The sequence below is a fragment of the Amblyraja radiata genome, chromosome 2 (assembly GCF_010909765.2).
Source record: "Amblyraja radiata isolate CabotCenter1 chromosome 2, sAmbRad1.1.pri, whole genome shotgun sequence".
Classification (NCBI taxonomy): Eukaryota; Metazoa; Chordata; class Chondrichthyes; order Rajiformes; family Rajidae; genus Amblyraja; species Amblyraja radiata.
Genome location: NC_045957.1, coordinates 61,508,282 through 61,523,329, shown reverse-complemented (window position 1 = coordinate 61,523,329; position 15,048 = coordinate 61,508,282). Strand labels below are relative to the sequence as shown.

Sequence of the window (15,048 nt, the reverse complement as noted above, 5' to 3'; positions counted from 1 at the left end):
AGATTTTGCTCTATGTCTTTTGAAAATCGTGTTAACGTTACGCTTGTATCCATTGGTTCGAAATGGTAATGCTAGAAATCTCAAGACTCTTCCGACATAACACAGGCGAACGCATCCTCATTTTTCAATCAACTACAGATTTAAGGCACTTTTGAAAATGCTGCCGCGACAAGCACAAGGCCCCCCAGCGAGAAGTCTAACATTTTCTATAAGGTAAGTCACCGTTTTTTTCTTAAACTCACAGCTCACAACGCAAGTACCTAAACCTGTAGATTTTACAAGGCAAGCAAACTTGCGTAAATACGCGTGCTTTAATTAGTTTAGACGAAGATGAAAACCAGTTTAAAAATGACATAGTCTAGCCTATTTCACACTGCAGTCAAATCGTTTTCCATTTAGATCACTTACTGGAGAAGCAAATGTAATTATATAAAAATCTTTAATATCCATTAAATTGCTTCCTGAAAGAGTCAACAATCGAATCACAACCCACTTCTACCATTGCTTCTATGCTATTCCAGTGGTTCTTAAATAAATTCCGGAATTCCTTTATTTCCGTTTTGAGTTCGGTTGCTTAACGTCACGATCATTTTGTGTTCCCGAAAAAAACCGAACATCAGGGTTATATCAATATCAAGTATATCTTCATTGTTTTTGTATCTTACCACAAAAATATAGAATGGAATGACAACAATCTAAAAATTAAGGAAAAGGTTAGTAAATATATATTGCTTTGTCAACCACAATGACGTGCAAAAACTCGGGAAAATTTCAATAAATTATTTTTCGTGACAGAAAAAGGAAATGTTTCTGAGAATAAAAACCAGTTCAATTTGTGCGAGGAAAAGGTGCAATACGAGGCACATAGCCTCTGCCAACTGGGGTTCGGTACCATTATGGGGTAGTAATGTGAACCAACAGGAGGGGGAGCAAGAGGACAGCGAGTGACAACCAGAGCACCCGTGGAGCTCTGCGAGGCGTGAAACACAGATGCAGCGAGAGCTTCTGGAGTTTTCTGAAACAGCAGGCAAACAACGTTTGGTGTATTGCTCGCCTCGTTCTAATCCTTCCACAGTATATTCAGAGATCTTATTTCACCTCGAAACATATATACGCATCGCCTTTTGTTGTACATATTTTATTCGCTGCTTCAGAAATAATTTAACAGGGTGGCTATTATAGAAATATTGTTTATGGTCATATTTGACTTTTGTGATTTCGGTTTTTACTGCTTTGTGAAGTCTACTATGCAATGTGAAGTTTTGCACATATTTCTGAATGATTATACATAACATGACAGCTTTGCAAATACACGCAAAATATTTATTTTTGCTTTAACCATAAACAAGTGATTTAGATAAAGCATACATGCATTTCTTTCAATTACAAAGATCTTCCCTGTTGGAGGGAATCTGAAAATGACAATCTCGGCGGTGCGTTGTGTCCATTTGACTGTTTCCCTGTCACCAGCTGTTACGACGTGGAACTAATTAAGCGTGTACAATTAGAATCGATCCAGAGGGAAGATGACTAATATCCAACCAACCCAACAGACCATGTACAGACCATGAGTAGTCGGGAATACAACTAATATGCGCCAAGCCTCATCCACAGTTATTGAATGAGGCCCAGCTAGGGTGCTTGTCCAATCTCTTGCCTGCTTGTTACAACTGCTTGCATTTCCCTATCACAATTAAATTATTTAAATGTCCTAAACTGCTTTATAGGAGCATTGTTGGACAAAACGACAGACACAGAGACAATGACGGTGATGGGCTGCTTGGTCAAAATAGGAGATTATTAGTTTCTAAGAAAGGAGGTAGAAAGGCCAAGCAGCTGAGGGAGGAAGAGTCAAAACTTGAGCCCTTTGGGCTGAAGGTGCAATTTCCAAATAACTAAGGAATGGACAGGACGCCAGAAATGATCAAAGGTGGAGCTTGGAATGTTGTAGAACCTGATGAGGTTGCAGAGACAGAAATGAGAGAGTCTTACATTCTGAATGGGACCAGCCCAGGTGCCAACGGTGAGCATGGATAAGATGGGCCGAATAGCATGTTTCTTTGCTGTATGGTAGCTGAACAATTCCATAGAGGAATTGAAACGGAAGGATTACGTGATCTATGCACTATAAACAGCTCGATTGTAATCATGTTTTTGTCTTTCTGCAGACTGGTTAGCACGCAACAAAAGCTTTTTACTGTACCTGCACTGCACACGTGACAATAAACGGAACTGAACTGATCTTCAAATGTGATGAGGGCAATGAGGGCAAAACCCTTGATCGTGCAAACTCATTCACCCTGTCCAGATTTGGTGTTCACAGTCCCTGCCTGCAATTATTTGGCGCAAATGCAGAGGATCTACGTGGATTGCTGTCCACAGCCTGGAGTCCCACTGCTTAGCACACATGGTGACAGGGCCTTGGGTGGTGCTGTGAGGAGGTCCCAACTCTAAAACTCCCTTGACGGCTGTAAATGGGTTCAGTAATTTCAACACCTTTAAAATGTCAGATATTCAGACTAATTTAAAGAAATATTATTAAAATTGAAATAAATGATTTAAATGTACATATTTTAAAATAAAAAGTAAGTTAATTAAAATGCAAAATGTGCATAAATAATTAAAATCTTAAAAATAATGCACAATAATTTTGTTTTAAACTTACCCTCTCCCTTGCCTCCCAAATGTTTCCTCTGCAATTCCCACTGAAATAATTGAGTTAATTGATCTGAATAACCATTTCCCTGTGCAGTGCAAGGATATCCTCAGCAAAAATGGGATCTGTGGTTGATTTTACTTCGGAGTCACGTGAGTGACTACGTGAAGAACCCCACCAGGACGCATGCGTGTCATATCGCTACACGCATTGCAACGAGTCACAGCAGGGGGAACGATGTTCCCCTTAGCGGCCGAATTTGAAAGCCGGGAACAGCAGGTAAGGAGACTCTGCATCCCTTCCACTTACCTTACAGGTGGAGACATGGACCAGATCTACGAAGGCTGCGAAAAAGCTGGCGGGGGAAAACCGCGGAGTTGCGGGCAGCCAGCAGCAGCAGCCAACGGCACGCCAATCTCCCGAAATGGGAACAGCTGTGCCCGACTTCACTCCCGCACCGGCCACGGCCGGGCGGTAGAGCGAAGCAAAAAACTAACAGAGTCGTTGACTCCGATGAGTCCGACTCTGAATAGCCACAAGCGGCCAGTGCCTGTGAGCATTGGGGCCGGTTGGAGCGGCTTCAGGAGCAGCCGCGAGCGGCCAGTGCCCGTGCGCATTGGAGCCGTTGGAGCGGCTGGGAGCGGGGAACAAGAGCAGCCGCGACGGCCAGTGCCCGTGAGCATTGAAGCCGGTTGGAGCGGCTGCAGGAACTGGAGCAGGAGCGGCTTCAGGAGCAGCCGCGACGGCCAGTGCCCATGAGCATTGGAGCCGGTTGGAGCGGCTGCAGGAACTGAAGCAGGAGCGACTTCAGGAGCAACCGCGACGGCCAGTGCCCGTGAGCATTGGAGCCGGATGGAGCGGCTGCAGGAACTGGAGCAGCCACGAGTGGCCAGTGCCCAGAGAGCATTGGAGCCAGTTGGAGCGGCTGTTGGAGCAAATACTCCAAAGTGACAGGCTCCGGGAGATGGAGACTAGTCACAATGGGCAGCTAGTAAGTCCTACAGCAGTACCTCTTGTAGGGCTGCACAGTGTTTCTCCCTCATCAGAGGGGAGTACAGGGGGTCAATTCTGGGCTGACCCTGAAGAGGGGTGCAGAACATGCCCCTAGTGCACATGGGGTGCAAGAAAACCTATTGGATATGGTGTCCCAGTTTATTCAACCCGACCAAACTGGCCAAAACCTGGATCCTAAAATAGCTGCAAGTATCGACTACTTGTCATTCAACCAGCTATAAGGACAGGCATTATTGGACACCACAGCAAGACACTTACCACCAGGGAACTGCAAAACACTGAATGTTCCCAGTGTCAACCAGTGTATTTGAAAACATGTCGGAGCCTCAATCAGAGCCAGGGACTTGAAACTACAGAAAGTTCTGAAAGTCCTAACAGCGGGAATTACGGTTTTCGCCCGCACAATAAACAAAAAAGACATGACACAAGATCACCAGGATGCACTGGCTTTATTTTGCAACTACCAATACGAGTAAACAACATTAGGAAGAAGTGCCATCCAACCGGCTTTAGACCCTAATTTGCAGGCCTATGCAAACCTGGAACCTCCAAACCACCAATATTACTATTTGGAGGCAACTTATCAAAACAGGTAAAAGAACTTGACGAAGAGGGTAAAACCCTGGGGCTCATTAAAGACTTCGGCCAGGAAAAAGCACCCCAGTCGGCCAAGACAAACTGGTGAAAGCTCAAAGGCCAGAAACACTCAACATCGGTCTTTTTAGTCCATGGCCCAGACCGGCCTTCCTGGGGAATGCGCTAACCCTCAACATCGACCCAACTACAGATCCAGACACCGGCGCCTCAACGTCCACGGAGGATGCCGAAAAAGTAACAAACCTACCAATAGTAACCATGGAGGTAGGTGGGTCTGGTTCCTTACGAGGTTGGTGGGAGATTACAATTCTATCTGGATGCATGGAATAAATTAACTACCGACACTTATATTTTCAGAAGTATAGGGTTATACCATAGAATTTATACAAAAACATAATCCTCTAGATCAGCATGTACCGAACCGAATGTTCATGCTTACAGGCAAAGAAAAATCAAAAGCGCATGCTGAACTACAGTGGCCATATAAAAAAGGAGTAATGGAGGAAACCCAACACGAATCACAGGAATTCGAGTCCAAAATCTTTATCATAAACAAGATGGTGGTTGCCGCATCATCATAGATTTGACTAATTTGAATACTTTCGTACTATATATTCATTACTAGATGGAAACCTTTGTTACTGCTAAGCTATTGATTTCCTAGGTTACTACATGGCAAGCATCGTTTTAAAAGATGCTTACTATACAGTACCCATTAGAGGTGACCACAGATGTTATTTAACACAGTGGATCATCTGAGGTTCACCCTTAACTCAGTTCACATGTCAGTGACTTTGCCGAAAGAAAAGGTTACAGCCTTCATGGAGACTTGCAGCAAAATCATTGACATCACAAAACCATCCATCAGACTGGTAGCAAGAATAATTGACATTATAGTGGCTGTGTTTCCAGCCACACAAATCGGACCTTTACATTATCAAAAATTACAGAGGGCTAAAATACGAGCACTCAAAAATTATGGTGGTCATTTTGACAGACCAATGAAGCTACCAACAGAGGCCATAATGGAACTAAAATGGTGGAAAGATAACATTAGGCATTGTTCCAATCCAAACATTATCAGCTACCCGTCTATGGAACTACAAACTGATGCCAGTGCACTTGGATGGGGTGCTACCAATTCCATCTCCAGCTGTGGGGGAGATGGAATGCACAGGAGGCATCATTATTACAAACACTGTGCATAAACTACCTGGGAATGTTAAGTGCATTCCATGGCCTTAAGTCATATTGTTCTGGGTTATATCACCAGCATGTTAGACTACAAATTGACAACACCACCGTGGTAGCATATATCACCCATATGGGTGGAAACAAATCGACATTATGTGACAATCTGGCCGACACAATTTGGCAATAGTGTATCCAGAGAGAGATATTTGGATATCATCTACCTATTTACCAGGCAAACTAAATTTAGTGGCAGACAACAGGTCACGCAAATTCAATGAAAACACTGAATGGATGTTGGATAAAAATGTATTTGCTGAAATTACAGCACGGTATGGAACACCAGATATCGACCTATTTGCATCCAGGCTCACACCAGCTATCGAATTATGTTCATGGGAACCAGAACCTGGGGCAGTGGCAACAGATGCATTTTCGCTGCATTGGGGGATTGTTTATTTATGCATTCCCTCCTTTCTGCCTCATCAGTCGGGTATTTAGGAATATACAGCAAGACCGCATCTGGTATTTTGATAGTACCCGATTGGCCTACTCAACCATGGTGATACTCGACATGGTATTAGAACCATGCATCACCATCCATCATAGACCTAATTTACTGGTTCATCCCGCAACAAGGGGAAGTTACCCATGTCATAATTATATAAACCTATTAATTTGTAGAGTTTGAAAGCACCTCTACTACACCTGGGACTGACGGACCGAACAGTGGATATTATTTCAGCGGCCCACAGACAGTCCTCCAAAAAACAGTACTTGGTGTCATCAAGAAATGGGAAGTACTGTCACAACAATAAACATCACCCACAGATCTATGAACATCCCGTCTGTTCTGGAATTCCTGGCAAGCCTCCATTACGATGAGAGGCTCAGTCATAGTGCCATCAACTGCGCCAGAAGTGCTCTGTCAACATACCTGTGGCAAGGAACAGAGCGGCATTCTGTTGGGACACACCCTGGTAACCAAACTCATGAGGGGCATTTTTAATGTTAATCCCCCAAGAACCAGGTACTCCCAAATATGGGATGTGAGCATTGTACTGACCATGTTAAGAAACTGGTCTCCAGCTACAGCTCTGTCCCTACAGAAACTGACTATGAAAACAGTCATGCTGATGGCCTTGGTCACGGCACATAGGGTCCAGTCACTACAGAAACTAAGGTTGGACAACATGACTATTTCATCTGGAAATTTAACTTTTCACATCAATGAATGAGTCAAACAAAACAGACAGGGGTCAGCAGGCCTAAATACAGAATTCAGGGCCTACCCGACAGATGATCGTCTCTGTATTGTAACACACTTACTATTATATATGGAGTATACTGAGATCATCAAAGGGAAAGAATTGTCACTTTTAATCAGCTACAAACAGCCACTCAAAACAGTGACAGTCCAGACCATCTCTAGATGGCTAAAACAGGTCCTAATAAAGGCTGGAGTAGACACTAGCATTTTTAAACCTCACTCCACCAGGGCTGCAGCTACATCGGCAGCTATGAAGTTGGATGTTCCTATGGACCAAATCCTCAAGACAGCAGGATGGTCAACGGAGAAAACTTTCCAACAATTTTATAACAAACCAGTCATTGAACCTGGAACATTTGCAGAAACAATTAAAAGTTCTGTAATATAATTTACCCCATAAATAGGGGCTATAATTTGGTGTTAATATATTTATCGTTGGGTTTTCAATATCGTATCGATGTCTAATTATGTTAACACTATTCTCCCCATAATAAGGAGATGTGATGCATGGACTTGTTTCCACGGCATGAAATCACAGAGGTTTAAAATCTTCACGTAGTCACTCACGTGACTCCGAAGTAAAATAGTAAGATTAAACGAGAACTTACCAGTTTGAAGTTTGATCGTTATTTTATGAGGAGTAACGTTGAGGGATTGCGTGCCCTCCGCTCCCACCCTTGATCATATACTCAACTGGTATCTCTTCTCTAATCTTACTATGTTTAGTCATTACAGTTATCTGTGATTTCACACCGCTGCTTTGAAGAATGACACGCATGCGTCCTGGCGGGGTTCTTCACATAATCCCTCAACGTTACTCCTCATAAAATAATGATCAAACTTCAAACTGGTAAGTTCTCGTTTAATCTTACTAATTCTATGGAGATCACTTCTATGGAGTAAACGGACACATTTAGCCGTTCACTGCAGAGATATCAGACACCAGTACTGAGTTTCCTTTCAAAGTTTGACCATTGACTGGCAAAAGTATATTGGGCAAATCTGGCCCAATATAATTTGATCATTGTATTTAGCAAAAGAAACACTGTCTTAATGTCTCCTCCAAAGGATGCTAACAATGCTCTATGCTACACTGAAATGTCAGCCAAGATTATTTGTTAAAATCTGTAACGGATGTTGAGGCTGCAACCTACTGACTCAAAAGGGAAAATGCTAAAAAATCAGCCAATCTGACATAGTAAATGAGCTTAAGGATTTAAGAGCAGATTCCATGCTCACTATTCCTAGCAGGGAACAACATCCACAGGGACAGCAATGTGGGAAATAGTGTACATGGGGCCTGTGGTTTCTCATCCATTCATCTTAATAGATGGAAAATCACCGACTGTGCACCTACAATTTCCTGCATTGTGCTTCCTGTGACTGCTGCTCCCTGCTGGGAGTGCAGGATCAGCCTTTAGGGTACAGGTACAGAAATCATTAAAAACTAGCTTGCAGGTGCAAACAGAACCATTTAAAGTTGAAAGAATGCTGGACCAACGCAGTAAGCATCAAATCTAAACGTCTGAATGTAGCAGATTTGGACTTAAAATGTTTTGTTTTGCTTTACGCATTTTTAATTCACCAGGAGGACTGTGTGTGTGTGCATCTTGGTGCTACTGCTGCTGCTGTGCATAATTCATTTTGCTTTAGCTATTATTGTTGTCATTGTTAGTTTTACTGCTGTCATTATCATCTTGCCCTTTCTGAGCCAGAATCTGAAGAATACGAACAATTGATTCAATTTCAGAATGGAAGATGTACTATGCTTGAGCTGCAGAATATTCTGCTTGACATTTCCATTTATGTTTAATCATGTCAATTCTTTTGTGCAATAATAAGCCACATTTCAAAATTAGTTGTGATTAAATCAAATGTAAACAATTGCACTTGATTAATTTTAAAACATCTGAATTTTAATTGAATTTGAATATCTACTTTTAATTGATATGACCTGGGATGTGGATGAGATAGTGTCATCTGCAATAGTACAATTGAGTAAAAGGTGTATATAAAATAATTCATTCATATTTTATAATTATCTGCTAATCAGCAGGATTCTTACTCTAAATTAATTAATTGCCTTTATTAAGGGAAGATTCAGTCATGAAAATCAATAGTAAATAGAAATGAAAAAGAAGCATTGTATGTAATGTTAACGAGAATTGCTATCAATGTGAATTGTATTCACATGATAATGGTATCCAGTATGAATGACAATTAAATACATGACAATGTACCATACAGCTAGCTTATGTCACAGTATATTTATCTGTGAGACCGTACCATTTTTACCCTATGGGTAACTATGTTTGCAATGTTTGTATGGGGTTATGGCCAGCAGGAAAATGTTAAATATGCTGCTGGACCTGATTCTGAGGCATTGATTGAACTAAAATGAGTTCATAGTATTCTGCTGAGTTGGTATATATCAATGATTATGTTCTACACAAGGCAACCCATGCCCCTTTGCATTTCATCAGATTCTGATTCAGATTCAGATTCAAACTTTATTGTCATTGTGCAGTGTACAAGTACAGAGACAACGAAATGCAGTTAGCATCTCACCCAGAAGAGCGAACACAGAATAATGGAACAGTAAATATATATATGTACATACAGTAGCAGTAGTGCAATTTTTCTGGGGGAAGGAGTGTCCAGGGGGGAGTGACTGGCAATCACCAAGGTGCAGAGTTAAGTTGTGTAACAGCCGCAGGGAAGAAGCTGTTTCTGAACCTGCTGGTCCGGCAACGGAGAGACCTGTAGTGCCTCCCGGATGGGAGGAGGGTAGACAGTCTGTGGCTGGGGTGAGAGCAGTCCTTGACGATGCTGCGCGCCCTTCGCAGACATCGCTTGCTCTGGACAGACTCAATGGAGGGGAGTGGGGAACCGGTGATGCGTTGGGCAGTTTTCACCACCCTCTGCAGTGCTTAGGACTGTCATGCTAGATTCTGCAAAGTCACTAGGGACAGAATTGAATCCACATCTTTCTGAATCTGGGGTAAAAGTGGATGTGAATTCAGTTGCATAGGAATCGAGTAATAAGTAAATGCTAACTATGCTGAATGCCAGTTGGAGACCAGTTTATTTCTTGTGTGGTGAAAATTATTCAGTTTAATTGGTTAAGCATGCTAAATTTATAAATTTTAAAGTAGAGAAAGGTATTTTTAGTTGCCAAGTATCTTGCATTAATCCATGAAAATTATTTGACAGTGAACGTCTGTAGTATACTAATGTGAAAAAGATAGATGGCATTTACACTAAATATATTAACAATTCATTATGTGAATGCTGTTGATACTGCATGCTCATGAATAAAAAAAAATTTTTTTACAAAGAGAGCCTCAAAATGAATTCAGTAGAAGAACTGGTAAAACGGGTATCTGAATGAACAGAAGGAACTATGCAATATTTTGTTGGCTTATTATGTTTATCTCTGGGTCACGTCAACTGGGGAATATATGTTTTCTCAGGAACAGGGCGGAATTGTGCTTCAGTTTATGCTACACTGAATAACCAGACACAATAACTCTTAAGATAGATACAATGCACTCCATAATGCTTGGGACAAAGACCTATCATTTATTTATTTGCCTCTGTATTCCACAATTTGAAATTTGTAATAGAAAAAATCACATGTGATTAAAGTGCACATTGTCAGATTTTATTAAAGGCCATTTTTATACATTTTGGTTTCACCATGTAGAAATTACAGCTGTGTTTATACATAGTCCCCACATTTCAGGACACCATGATGTTTGGGACACATGGCTTCACAGGCGTTTTAAATTGCTCAGCCTCCTTAATGCAGGTATAAGAGAGCTCTCAGCACCTAGTCCTTCCTCCAGTCTTTCCATCACCTTTGGAAACTTTTATTGTTGTTTATCAACATAAGGTCCAAAGTTGTGCCAATGAAAGTCAAAGAAGCCATTATAAAACTGAGAAACAGGAATAAAATTGTTAGAGACATCAGCCAAACCTTCGGCTTAACAAAATCAACTGTTTGGAACATAATTAAGAAGAAAGTGAGCACTGGTGAGCTTACTAATCGCAAAGGGACTGGCAGGCCAAGGAAGACCTCCATAGCTGATGACAGAAGAATTCTCTCTATAATAAAGAAAAAACCCAAACACCTGTCCGACAGATCAGAAACACGCTTCAGGAGTCAGGTGTGGATTTGTCAATGACCACTGTCTGCAGAAGACTTCATGAACAGAAATACAGAGGCTACACTGTAAGATGCAAACCACTGGTTAGCCGCAAAAATAGGACGGCCAGGTTGCAGTTTGCCAAGAAGTACTTAAAAGAGCAACCACAGTTCTGGAAAAAGGTCTTGTGGACTGATAAGACGAAGATGAACTTATATCAGAGTGATGACTTCCGGAAGTGGCGGCGCTGTGATACGGCAGCGGCTCGCCTGCAGTCTGTCTGTTTTTACTTTATTGTGTTGTTTTTTTTGTCTAGTTTAGTAATTTTTTTGGTTATTAGGTGGTGTTATGTGTGTGGGGGGAGGGTGAAACAGGGCTTTCTGTCTCTCCCTTCGGGGGAATGCGACTTTTTTGTCGTATCCCCCTTCTCTTCCCCCGTCTGATCTGAGGCCTAATGGCGGAGCTGGCGGCCTCCAACCTGCGATCGACCTCGAGGATCCGGAGGTAGAGCCAGCCAGGACTCACCAACGCGAGGCTGGCCGTCTTCGAGCTGTGGCGACGTCCGGGCAGCGGCACGACTCGGCGCTCCGGTGAGGGCGGACGGCGCGGGGCTGAGACACTCCCGTGTGAGCGGCCTGGGTCCCGGCTGGAAGGCGCTCCCGTGGGGGCAGCCCGGTGCGGGGCTGAGACGCTGCCGTGTGGGTGGCCTGGCTACCGGCTGGAAGGCGCTCCGGTGAGGGCGGGCCGGCTCCCGGCTGGAAGGTGCTCCCGTGGGGGCAGCCCGGTGCGGGGCTGAGACGTTGCCGTGTGGGCGGCCCGGTGCGGGGTGGAGACGGTGCTCCGGCGGCTGAGGCGGCGTTCTGGCGGCGTCAACCTGAATCCGGGGCTCGGCCGCGGGCCAGTGGTTGACAATGTCGGGAGCTCGCAGGTCACAGGTTGATGCCTGTTTTCCAGAGCACCCGTTGCAACAGCTGCGTCCGCTGGACTGGAGGGCGGCAGCTTCGACCACCCCCGGGCCGCGGAGCTTGAACCGCAGGACTGACTTACCATCGCCCGGTGGGGTATCGCCTCGGCGCAGAGGGAGAAGAGGAGGGAAGAGACAGTAACTCTAAGACTTTTGCCTCCATCACAGTGAGGAGGTGTTTGGTGAACTCACTCTGGTGGATGTTAATTTGTGTTTATTGTGTGTTGTTATTATTACATGTATGGCTGCAGGCAACAGCATTTCGTTCAGACCGAAAGGTCTGAATGACAAATAAAGGATTCAATTCAATTCAATTCAATTCAATTCAATTCAATTCAATTCATTCAATTCAATTCAATTCAATTCAATTCAATTCAATTCAATTCAATTAATTCAATTCAATGGCAAGAGCAAAGTATAGAGGAGAGAAGGAACTGCCCAAGATCCAAAGCATACCACCTCATCTGTGAAACACGGCAGTGGGGGTATTATGGCCTGCGCATGTATGGCTGCTGAAGGTACTGGCTCACTTATCTTCATTGATGATACAACTGCTGATGGTAGTAGCATAATGAATTCTACAGCAAGAAAATGATCCTAAACATACTGCTAAAGCAACAAAGGATTTTTTCAAAGCTAAAAAAATTGTAAATTCTCGAGTGGCCGGCAATCAGCCGATCTGACCCCAATTGAGCATGCCTTTTATATGCTCAAGAGAAAACTGAAAGGGACTAGCCCCCAAAACAAGCATAAGCTAAAGATGGCTGCAATACATGCCTGGCAGAGCATCACTAGAGAAGACACCCAGCAACTGGTGAAGTCCATGAATCACAGACTTCAAGCAGTCATTGCATGCAAAGAATATGCAACAAAATACTGAACATGACTACTTTCATTTACATGAAATTGCTGTGTCCCAAACATTATGGTGCCCTGAAGTGGGGGGATGATCTATGTATAAACACTGCTGTAATTTCTATATGGTGAAACCAAAATGTATAAAAATGGCCTTAATTAAAATCTGATAATGTGCACTTTAACACATGTGATTTTTTTAATTACAAATCTCAAATTGTGGAGTACAGAGGAAAATAAATAAATAATGTCTTTGTCCCAAACATTATGGATGGCACTGTACAAAATGCTGGAGTAACTTAGCGGGGTAGGCAGCATCTCTGGGAAGAAGGAATGGGTGATGTTTCAGGTCAAGACCTTTCTTCTGAAGAAGTATCACTCCAGAGATACTGCCTGCCCTGCTGAGTTACTCCAGCATTTTGTGTCTATCTTCTGTGTATAACCAGCATCTGCAGTTACTTCCGACACAATAGCACTTCCATGTGGCTTGCCCAATCATCAACTAAGAATGCTATCACACAGGTTTCAGTTAAACAAACCTATTCCACCCACAGTCCATACATGTAGAGTAGCTCTGTCATGTTTTGAATTTAGCTTTATAGACTTTCTCCATAATATATTGTTCAATATCAATTGAAAATGGAGTTTGTTTGGAGTAAAACATGATCACAACCATGAATGGGTTGAATTAGTCCGAAATTTGACTGGCATATCTGTGTGCATCACATCCTTGTGCAGATGATGCAATTTGCCAGCTGCACTCAGGAACCTATCCTTGTCTCGAATGGTGGAAGGCAAATAGGATGCACAAGTGATGGTCCTGGGAATGTCCAACACTGGTCATTACACTCATGCTTCATAGTGCTGCTGCAGAGACAGAGATGTATCTTAGAAAGGCCTCAGGGAGATTGCCCCACCCAACACTGTGAACCCAACACATTGTCTAAAGGGCCTGTCCCAATTAGGCTAATATTTGGTGACTACAGGCGACTAAGCTGTTTTCACATGGTCGTGGGGTGACGCCTGTATGGTCGTGAGTAGTCTCCTCAAGTCGCCTAAAGAGTCGTAACGTTTTTCTGGTCGCTGCTGGATTTTGCAATGTTCAAAACTTTTCAGTGACTGTGGGCTGGACGTAGGTCTTCTTCTCCTGTCGTATGTGCTGTTGCAGGTTGTCGCCAGGATGACGCAGGTTGTCGCCAGGTGACGTTGGTTGTCGCCGGGTGCTGACCGGTGAATGCCATTGGCGACTACCTACGTCAACCTACGTCAATCAGCGACAGGTACCGGCAACTGAATTGTCTTCAGTTGTCTTCAGTTGTCGCCGACAGGGTGTTGCTTGTCGTAGCTTGTTGTGGGTGGACGTAGGTTGACTTTGGTTGTCGTAGGTTGTCGCCTGTGTTGTCGTAGGTAGTCGTATGTGTGGTTGTAGGTGGACGTCCTAAGTCACGACGATTGGGTTGTTGGTAGCTTGCCGTAGCTTGACGTCGACTAGGTGATAGGTTGTCGTAGGGGGGGATCCAGTCGCCGCTTTTTCGGTGACCTGCTACAATTGTGACAATCACCGGCAGTCGCCGAAAAAAACGCTTATGTGGGACAGACCCTTAACTCTTTTCAGTTTCCTTTTCCCTAAGTTAACCTACCTTAATCTCCACACGTTTTCCACTTTCACAACTCTGCAGACCCTCCCTATCTCTCCTCATCTCCACTATCTTCCAAATACCCACCTCACTCTAAAATAGCCTGAACTCTGAATCCAGTGTTGGATCTCTTGCCACATAATTACCCATCCCACATCCTAGCCCCAAAACATCAGCCACTAAACCTCCATCCAGGTATCCAGTTTTTGCCAGGCCCTATTCTCCTGATATCCAGCTCCCATTAGGGCCCCGATTACAAGAGCTCTGACTCTCCTAGTCCAGTCAGCAGGACTGGCCACTCTGTATTTTACATTGCCTTTGAGCTGGTGCATTTTGCAGCAGCACACCTATAACCACATCGACCCCGCGCATGCAGTGCCCCTTCAGCATCCTTTTAATGACAATGGTGAATTACTCGGCTTATTCCTCTGATCAAAGTTTTAAACAATAAACTCTGAAAGATTTCAAAGCTTTATGAGAGAGACACTACATGCCTCACCCAGCTCCATTTATCCATTTCTATCTTATTTACATTATAAAGCTTTCTGCTGTTTATATATGTATATCTGTGTGCTTAAGTCATTAAATCATAAGCAGCTAAGAATAGCACACCTTACAATTTCATAGCCTATACTGTCCGGGTGAGAGAACGCAGGGCATACTTTAGTGCTCAACCTTGAAAAGAATCCTTCAGCTTAATCATCTTTGCTCCATTT

General features: G+C 43.4%; 1 long non-coding RNA gene across 1 annotated transcript in view; it reads left to right on the top strand.

The window, feature by feature from the left end:
• LOC116990005 overlaps positions 1–15,048 on the top strand; it is a 59,965-nt gene that overhangs the window by 568 nt on the left and 44,349 nt on the right. Inside the window, exon 2 of the long non-coding RNA XR_004416390.1 lies at positions 139–213. This is a non-coding gene — a long non-coding RNA (uncharacterized LOC116990005). The remainder of the gene's footprint in view (positions 1–138; positions 214–15,048) is intronic.